Source organism: Anthonomus grandis, chromosome 3 (genome assembly GCF_022605725.1).
Source record: "Anthonomus grandis grandis chromosome 3, icAntGran1.3, whole genome shotgun sequence".
Classification (NCBI taxonomy): Eukaryota; Metazoa; Arthropoda; class Insecta; order Coleoptera; family Curculionidae; genus Anthonomus; species Anthonomus grandis.
In genome coordinates, this window is record NC_065548.1 from 37,007,515 (window position 1) to 37,018,071 (window position 10,557).

Sequence of the window (10,557 nt, forward strand, 5' to 3'; positions counted from 1 at the left end):
AATATTTGCCTCAACTACAGCATTTCTTATGAATAACCAAATATTATTAAGCTGTTATTATTTTTTCTTAATAACAGAATTTTCTTAATAATGAATACGCAATTGACACCACAGCTTATGAAGGACATAGACAGAAGAGTCGTTAACATATTGTTTTTCGACCCGGATCATGAGCGAACCTTTAATCATTTTAAACATTACTAGCTGAACATTAAACTAAACTAATAAATTTGCTTAATATTACGTAAATATTGAATTAACGAAACTCAAACAAAACATAGAAAAAGAGCCATCCTGCAATACCACTAATGTAAATAGCATCTTATGACTTCATGATCTTCAAGCAATATTTATATCGCTACAAATGTTGCTAATGCAAAACTTGAAATTGTATCCCTCTGTCTTTATGACTTAAGAAGGCGCCGAGCTGACCACACCTACAAGGCCTCAACTTTAACTTAATGAGAGAACTATAATATGCCGTTATATGAAGCCCATCCCTGTGGGTAATATTTTGTAGCCCATAATGTATTAGATTCGGCATTTCATGAAATGTTAAGTTGTATAATTCCTATTAAATTGCTGGACCTTTATATACCTTTTTTCCTATCACAGTAAACGATTTCATAGTTTCTTTATACTCCACAAGTTCTGCGACTTGTATTATAACGTATATAATATGTTTTGAACGATTGAAATTAAAGTATATAGTGTAATGTAGAGGTAGAACACCCTGTATATTTAATATAATTATTGTTTTTCGTGCACGAGTATACCGATTAAATAAACTATATATTACATTATTATAACCAGTGATGAAATTGCATAGCTAAGCATTGGCCAATATACACTGATACCAATTTTGTAACAAAGGTAACACAGATTAAAATCAGACTATGTAGAAACGAAATGTTTCTTTTGATTACCCTTTACCACCAAGTTATCAAATCCTTACATGGCGACCCTGCCAGCTGTCTGCAGATCAGAAATAATAGCATAACGGCGTAATATATAATTAATAAGCATTTATATGGCACATAACTGACAAAATGGGCAGTGCCAAGTCCAAAGAACAAATTGTTATCAACCAGGCTTCCAATGGAGACGCTCGGAGCCAGAAAACTGAGTGGAAGAATGATGGGCTTACTTTGACTCTCTTTTGGTATTTCTGGTAGTTGCAATAGTACTGATAATAGCTCATGTGACAATTAAACGTCTGAGGAGAGGTTTGAGGACTACCATAAGGAGAGAAATTTACAGAAATGAACTGCGGAGATCCAGAGATGAACTGAGGAGAGAAGAAGCTGTCTAACATTTTAGGTTCTCTTTTAAGTATCTACAATAAGGAATGGGAAAAAAAATATATGGAAGTTGCATGTAAATGTATCAAAGGGAAAATTAAAATAATATATGATAATATTTTAATAAATCCTGGCAGGATCGCCATGTAAGGATTTGATCCCTCGGTGGTAAAGGGTAATCAAAAGAAACATCTCGTTTCTACATAGTCTGATTTTTATCCCATAGGCAGCCGTTTCATTTGCGACTGACCTCGATGAGTAGTAAATGCGGTTACCTTTCTGCTTTGTTCGTCTAGATCTTCCTTATAGTATCCTTGACTTAGGTCTAAATGTGTAAAACAAACTGCTCCTGCCAAAGAATGCAGAACGTTCCCAATAGGCCATTTTATATCCACTAAATTTTTATTTAAAAATCTGTACTCTAATACTAGGCATGAACGTTTTTGACCTGACGTATCTTTTTTGGTACCAGTAAAACAGGCGATGACCATTCACTCTGCGCACTTTCAATAATTCCATCCTCGCACATTTGAGTAATTTGCCTATTTATCTCCTTTTTTGAGATTGAGGAAGTCTATAAGGTTTTACATAGACCGGCTGCGTATTACTTGAATTGTCTGTTTAAAAATGTTAGTGACTGACAATTTGTCACCCGGCATCTGAAATATATCAGCAAATTTTGCAAACAATTCTTCTATTGATTTCTTTTCTTCTTTATTTAAGTAGGTAAGATTCAGTTTATTAAACAATACTTTAACTCGATTTACTGATATATTGTGACTGGCAAATTGACAGTAATTATTCTCACTTAATGGTTGAAAATTAGGCACACAATTTCTTAAACGCACTTCATTATCACGAGTATTTAAAATCCTAACTGGAATTTTTCCCTCATTGCGTTCCGCTATTATACCAGCTATAAAAACTCCTTGCGTTACTTCGCATAGTAAAATAACACATTCACTCTGATAACCCGTATCAACATACTGTCTAGTCTCACACCTTGGAGGTATAACCAAAACATTATCATTCCGAGAACCGAGCCCTAAACTAACTGATTTACCCTTATTAAAGAACTAATGTATTATTTTCGTAGTTCAATTTAGCTTTATATCTTCTTAAGAAATTTTCTCCTATTAAACCATCCGTATGGCAAGGTAAGGATTCAAAAACATAAAATTTTTCGTTAAAATATACCTTTAAATTTAAAAAAACATATCATATGGACTTTACTTTTCCGCCTATGCCGTTAATTAATATTCTTTTTTATGTATGGTAATATTTGAATTAAGACTATTTAATTTTAAAGCACATATTGACGCGCCCGTGTCAATTAGGAATTTTAATTTTTTACTATGTACATTAAATGATACATTATTTGCATAATTTTCAGCATATGTAAAAATATACTGACAACTGTTAATATTTTTGCTAGGGACGAAAAAAAGGTTAGCTCTTCAGAAATATTAGACGAGCTTGATTCCTGACCTACCTCATTGTATTGAATGGCACAGTTTATTCCGTGACCTCGTCTAGCACCTCGATTACCTCGCATAAATGAACGACCTCTATAACCTCTCGAAAACTGCTGACTATTAGTTGTAGTATGATTATTGGCATTAAAATTATTCGAAAAACAATAGTTACTATTATTATAATAGGTGTTAAAATTATGACTTCGATTGTTGTGGTTTCGATTATGATTATGATTATTGCCATGATTCCTGCCTGCATTTCTATTAAACCTTCCAGAAAAATTTGTATTTGAACTGCCTCTACCGCTCTGCGAAAAATTTAAAATTTGTTGAGGATTATTTTGAAAAGACGTATCCTCATCCTGTGTGGAGCGAATTGCATCTTTCAAATAATTAAAATCCCTGGAAGATATAATAGTACTGAGTTTCTGATTTCTCAGTCCACTAGCAAATCTCTTAATTGCAAGTTTTTCGTTTATTGGTCTTAAGGTCTCAAATGTATTATTATTCCCATTTGCTTGCGAAATAGTTAAATCTACGAATAGGTCTTCTAATTCTTTTCCAAATTCTGCGATGGATTTTTCATTTTGTTTTAACGAAAAAAGTTTAGCCTCAAGGGCAATATCTGATTTTTTAGTTAAATGGTGAGTTTTAATGTCATTTAAAAGAGCCTGCACTGACTCGTAGTTGGATTTGAGCCTTAATTTTGCACTGTTGGAATGGCGTGTTTTTATAATAAATTTAATTAACATAGATTTACCTTCAGCATTAAGTATTGAGTCGTAAAATTCAGCAGATTCGTTTAGTTTTAGAGTAGTGTCTTCCGAGACATTTAAAACGGGTAACAGACTAGTTGCTACCTTCAGATCAAAACCCGACATGTTGAAATCGTTAGTTTTTTCTATACTACAGTTATTTCCAAAATCTACAATTTCCTGATATACTTTTTTAATTTCTGAAACTATTAAAAGAAGCAAAGTAAAAATTATTAATGGAAAAATAAATAATTTATATATTTTTCTGATAAATAGGCAAATTACTCAAATGTGCGAGGATGGAATTATTGAAAGTGCGCAGAACCGTGAATGGTCATCGCCTGTTTCACTGGTACCAAAAAAAGATGCATCAGGTCAAAAACGTTCACGTCTAGTATTAGATTACAGATTTTTAAATAAAAATTTAGTGGATATAAAATGGCCTATTGGGAACGTGGTAGACATTCTGGATTCTTTGGCAAGAGCAGTTTATTTTACACATTTAGATCTAAGTCAAGGATACTATCAGGTAGAGCTAGACGAACAAAGCAGAAAGGTAACTGCATTTACTACTGATCGAGGTCAGTGGCAAATGAAACGGCTGCCTATGGGATTAAAAATAAGTCCGAGTGCTTTTTCCCGACAAATGACAATTGCAATGGCGGGATTAAATTATGAGAAATGTTTCATTTATTTAGATGATCTCATAGTTTTTTTAGTATTTGGAAGAAATCTAAAAGAACACAATAAAAACCTAATGGAAGTTTTTACTAGACTTCGCAAAGTAAATCTCAAATTAAATCCGGAAAAATGCGAATTTTTAAAGAAAGAAATCCTTTATTTAGGTCATGTTGTAAGCGAAAAAGGGATATCACCGGATACAGATAAAACAAAAGCGTTAAATGAATACCCAGTACCAAAGAATGCAGAAGAGGTCAAACGTTTTGTCGCGTTTGCGAATTATTATCGCAAATTTATACCGAAATTTGCAGAGTTGTCAGTTGCACTAAATAAACTATGTAGGAAGTATGCTAGATTTGAATGGACGAATGATTGTGATCAATCTTTTCAGGTTTTAAAAAATGCCCTTATTAGTTATCCAATTTTAGAATATCCTGATTTTTCAAAAGAAAACGAATTCATTGCACAAACAGATGCATCTAAATTCGCTATCGGTGCAGTCTTGTCAAATAAAAATAATAAACCGGTAGCTTACGCTAGCAGGAGTTTAAATAAAGCGGAAATTAATTACCCAACAATATATAAAGAACTTTTAGCAATTTTTTGGGCGGTTAGATATTTTCGACCCTACTTGTACGGTCGGAAATTAAAAATTATAACTGACCTTGCTATACCTATTTACACTTAATGACCCTTCTAGTAGATTAACAAAATTTCGATTAGGGTTAGAAGAATATGACTTTTATATAGAATACGTCAAAGGCAGCGAAAATGTAACAGCTGATGCATTATCTAAGATAATTTTAACATTAGTGATGAACTTAAAAGTTTGCATGAGCAAACTATGAATGTAATGACCAGAGCGCAAAGAGCGAGAATGGAAAAAGAGTGTGATGATTTAGGAAATAGAACCTCTACAGATGTTTGGCCTGATCAACCAAATATTGCAGAGATTCTAAAAAAACCGAATAATTGTGTAGAATTATGACTCACTACGACTTGTGAAATAAAGAAAATATTATAACAGAAAGGTTAGGGAAATTTTATTATGTACCGTCACAACTTGCTTTGTATTTGGCTGAGAATTCCGGATCAGCGTTGCCGCGAGACGGAATGCTGACAGACTTGGCGAAGCTGAGCAAGAAAATTGATATAAAAGAACTGTCTATTCTTAAAAATGAGAGTAATGCAGATTTTTTTAAATATATAAATAAAGAAATAAAAAATAATTCTAATTGGAGGGGCCCCCGAATAAATAATATTAAAGGAATTATTAGAGTGACGGATAAAGACGAAATAAGAATAATTTTAAACGATTTTCATTTGCTTCCTACTAGTTGTCACGCAGGAGTAAATAGAATGATAAACAATATCAAAAAATATTATTTTTGGTCAAATATGTATAATGATCTGAAGACTTTTATTAAAAGATGTGACTCATGTCAGAGACAGAAGCATTCAAATCATTATACTAAAGAGCCGATGACGATAACTTCTACGGCAACCTCTTCGTTCCAGAAGATATTTTTGGATATTGTTGGACCACTTCCTGTAGACGTAAACGGATATTCGTACATATTAACACTTCAATGTGAGTTAACCAAATTTGTCGAGGCTTATCCTCTTAAAAATAAAGACGCAGTCCCTGTTGCAAAAACATTTGTAGACAATTTTGTTTTACGTTTTGGAATTCCCAAGGAAATCGCAACCAATAGGGGCTCGGAGTTTATTAATTGTACTATGACTGAAACTTGTAAACTTTTAAATGTTAATCAATTACAATCCACAGCTTATCACCACGAAAGTATTGGTGCGTTAGAAAACACACACAGAGAGTGCTTATTTAAGAATTCAAACACAAAGTCATGACGTCACATGAAGTACATGGCTTCCTTACTGGTGTTTTTCTTACAATACTTCAGTCCATAGTTCAACTAAGTACTCTCCTTTCGAACTTGTTTTTGGTAAACAGTGTCACATCCCAATAAACATTAATTCCAATGTTGAACCTCTTTACAATTTCGAAAACTACCCCCTTGAGTTAAAATATAGGTTGCAAAAGGCTCACGAAGATGCCAGGGAAAGCTAATGCCAGGGAAATTTAATTAATTCAAAAATACAACGAAATCGAAATTACGACGAAAAAATAAATCCCATTACATATCATCAGGGAGATTTAATATTAGTGAAAAATGTAAACTCAAACTTAAACTCAAAAATGCTTTATTGTCAATATAAACATAGAAGTTGTAGACAAAGCCAATAGACTGTAGATTAAACGAATAAAAACGAGAAACTAATTTAAAATAAAATAAAATTATATAAAACTTTGAAAAATACTTAAATGCTAATCATTAAAAAATTCACTTAAACTATAGTACGCTTTACTAGCAAGAAATATTTTCGTCCTTGTACGTAGGCTTTTTTCAGTCTTAAGTTGTCTTATTTCTAGTAGAAGTTTATTAAACAGCTTTCTACCTCCATATATGATAGAGCTACGGACAAGTTCAAAATGAGGAATGGGTAGCCTCAACAAATAATTTTGTCGCGTATTATAGCGGCTTTCTAAGTGGAGTTCCTGTTTATATTTTCTAAAAACTAAGCAAACTGTTTCCAAAATAAAGATACAACACAGGGTTAAAATATTATGACTTACAAAAAGCGGGCGACATGAGTCACGAGGCTTGGCCCCACATAGATATCTAATGGCCCTTTTCTGGAGTACAAACACTGAACTAAAAAGTGAATTTGAACATGAACCCCAAAAGCAAATTCCATATCGAAGGTGCGACTCAATAATCGCGAAGTATGCAGATCTGGCGATGGAGAAATTAAGACTGGTGGCTATAATAACTCTTAGGGCGTAGCAGCCTGATGAGACTTTTCTACATACATTCACAATATGGTCTTCAAATTTAAGGAACTTGTCTATGGAAAGACCCAAAAACTTACTGAACGGTGGCATGGTGATGGCTTCATTATTCAAACATATATCATTTGTATTACATTTAAAATTAAGGATATTTGTTTTGGAAACATTAAATGTCAAAAAATTTGCATCACACCAGTCTTTTATTTTTGGTTTTACATTGTTTGCCGATGGTGGTATCATCGGCAAACAATGTAAATTTGCCAGTTACCTGCAGTTGTGGCAGATCGTTCACATAAATGAGAAAAAGTAAAGGACCAAGTACTGATCCTTGCGGAACACCCACATTTATATTAAGTTCCTTAGAGATACCACCATTAAATTTGACAGCCTGGACACGATTTGATATGTAGGAACGAAACCACTCAAGGGCAGTTCCTCTGAAACCATAAAGCTCCAGTTTCATCAGCAGCACTCTGTGACTCACGCAGTCAAATGCCTTGGACAAGTCACAGAATACCGCTGCTGCAACTTCACCAACATTCAGTCGGTTGTACAGGTGCTCTAGAAAGCTAAAGATAGCATCATTTGTGCTCACAGACTCACGAAAGCCAAACTGCTGAAGACTCAATAGGCCAAGCCCATTTAAAAATGAAACCATCCTCACCTTAACGAGCCGTTCCACTATCTTGGCTAAAGTAGGCAATAACGCTATAGGTCTAAAGTTAGAAGGACAGTCGCGATCGCCACCCTTGTAAAGAGGAACAATCATTGCTCTTTTTAAGCACTCTGAGAAAAGTTAATTGACTCGGCCAAGACTTGCAAAGCAACAAGAGGTAAAGCAGAAAATATTCTAAGAGAAAGCCCATCCCAGCCTGATGAACTCTTATTCTTAATATTAACCATTAACTGTATAAGCTCTTCCACACTTGTGGGGGCAAAAAAGAAAGATTCGGGTACTACCACATTGCTGAGATAGCTCCTGGGATCTATTTTTTGTGAGAGATTGGCTGCAAAGTTACTAGCAATATCACAGTAAAAGGAATTGAGGACATTGGATCTAAGGTACTTGGAATAACCAAGACATTATTTTTGTCCCTTAGCTCATTTAAAATCTTCCAAGACTCTTTTGCTCTGTTGGAGGAATTATTTATCCTCATTTGAAAGTAGGTCCACTTAGCCATTTTGATTGAGTTTCTGTAAATCTTGCGGTATCTGTTATAATAATTTAAAAATGTTGCATTGTTCATAGTATCGTATTTCGTATCTCCTAATGTAAAAAAGAGAGCGCATATTTTTCCCAGATACTCGTAAACCCTTAGTATACCAAGGTTTTCTATTTCGTTTCTTAATATTGACAACAGGAAAAGCAGTGTTAAAATTGTTTAATACTATTTGATGAAAGCTATGCAGTGGGTTAACAGTAGTCAATACATTATTCCAACTTGACATATTGCAAAGCAAGGAGAATTTGCGGAAATTAGCTCTAGTATAAAGTCTATCGCGTGCAAACTTATTCTCATTAGCTGCACTATTAAGCTTTACTAATCCCACTATTGCCTCATGGTCAGACAAACCGGCATTGATTGTTGTACACTGATTTTCGTGTTGGTTAAAATTCGTACAGAAGTAATCTATCAGTGAGGAAGAAAATGCTGAAATCCGGGTTGGCTGATCCACGTGCATTTTAAAATTAAATGAGTTTAACAGATTAAAAAGCATTCGATTTGATCCATTAGATTTGTCTAAAAAATTTACATTAAGATCGCCAGTCAGAATCAACATCGCATTAACCGAAATTTCACTTAAGAGGATCTCTAACTTTTCTAAAAACAAATCTAAATTACCAGATGGAGATCGATACAATCCTAAAATATACAAATTTAACTTACTGCTAAATACAATAGAAAACTCGCACACCTGTTTAATTAATACAATTAAACACAAATTTAGTTAAAAAAGCTTTCTCTAACATAATAAGAGTACCACCATGTGTATATTGCTTGCGTGAAAATTTGGAAATTAGTACATAACCAGGGATATCAATAGGCTCGTCAGTCCTCAACCAGTGTTCAACAAGAATTAACACACTAGGAAAGTTAACCGATTCTAAAAATAGTTCCAATTCCTAACTTTTGAACGCACAGATTGAACATTAAGAAATGCTAGGGAAACTTGATTATGCTGGGAGTTTCTATTAAAAAAGAAGATCCAATAGCAAGGGTGTCTATAGATTGGTCTAGTTGAGGCGTAACCGAAGACCTACCTTCGATCAAGAATGTATCGCTGATAATCCCACTATTGCTAATACCTAAAGATGCTAATACTAATTTGGATGACAGAAAAGTATTTTTAACATATAAAGATAAAAGTTTGCACATAGATTTGGCAGAGTGACGGTACCTAAAATTTTGTCTGACATCAGTAATTATTCTCACAGAAAAGTTACGGTTACAGATGAAAGAATTCATAAAATGAATTGTATTGTAATATCTGCTTTTTGAGCACTTATTAAAATCGCATTTAATACAAACAATTACATTAGTTATCCTGCCCATTGATAGCAAGGATTTTATTTGGGAAAAAGATGGCAATGTACAAGAAAAATCAAGACAAACAACAACAACATCATTCTTCGTATAGTTAACAATTAGCGGAAACGCATAATTACATAAGGTCTGGGCTGTAACATTACTAAACACATAACCACAGGTGTTGTATGACGAGCTCAGAATACCTGAGAGAAGAGAAGAGAAACCTCTGGCACTAGAATCACCATAAATTAGTACATTTGATTTTGCTCGTGGGTTGAAATGCGCTTTTGCTAAGCAGTTTGTAGATTTTGATTGAAGATTTGAAGTCGTCAAATCTTTTAAGTTACTGCTAGCCCTATTTCGAAGAAATGGTTTTGTCTGACATTTTCTTATAACAAGACGGCATATTGATTTCACTTGATGTGAGAGATCGAATAGGATTTAGACAATTTGGACCAAATGTTAACCTCCAAGAAGCTACGATTTAATACCGTCAGATTATTTTTTATGAAGTCACGTTAAGTCATTTATTTGTGCGAACGATCCGCAAACAATCCAGGACTTAAAAACGAACATGAGAGAGCACTATATTCGTGTCAATAATCCAGATTTATTCCTTAAAGTGACCGAAAATTCGGTTCATCGGATTCGCTCCTGATAAGTGCTATCGATAAAACTTTTAAATCAAACAAAAATTGTGGATTAACGTTAATTTTTCGATATTTTTAAAACCTTTTACTTAGGCATGCAAGGTGTTGGGATGCACGCAAGATGCTTTCTTTTAAATATGGATTAATTAGCTGGTTCATAGGCTGGTACGATTTGGATCAGTGCAGTAACTCATAAAATTTCATAAAATGATATTCAACCGAGAAACTATTTTATCATTTAAACATTTATAAGTAAGTTCGTAGATCTCCCTGGCTATAAGTGTTCATTGAA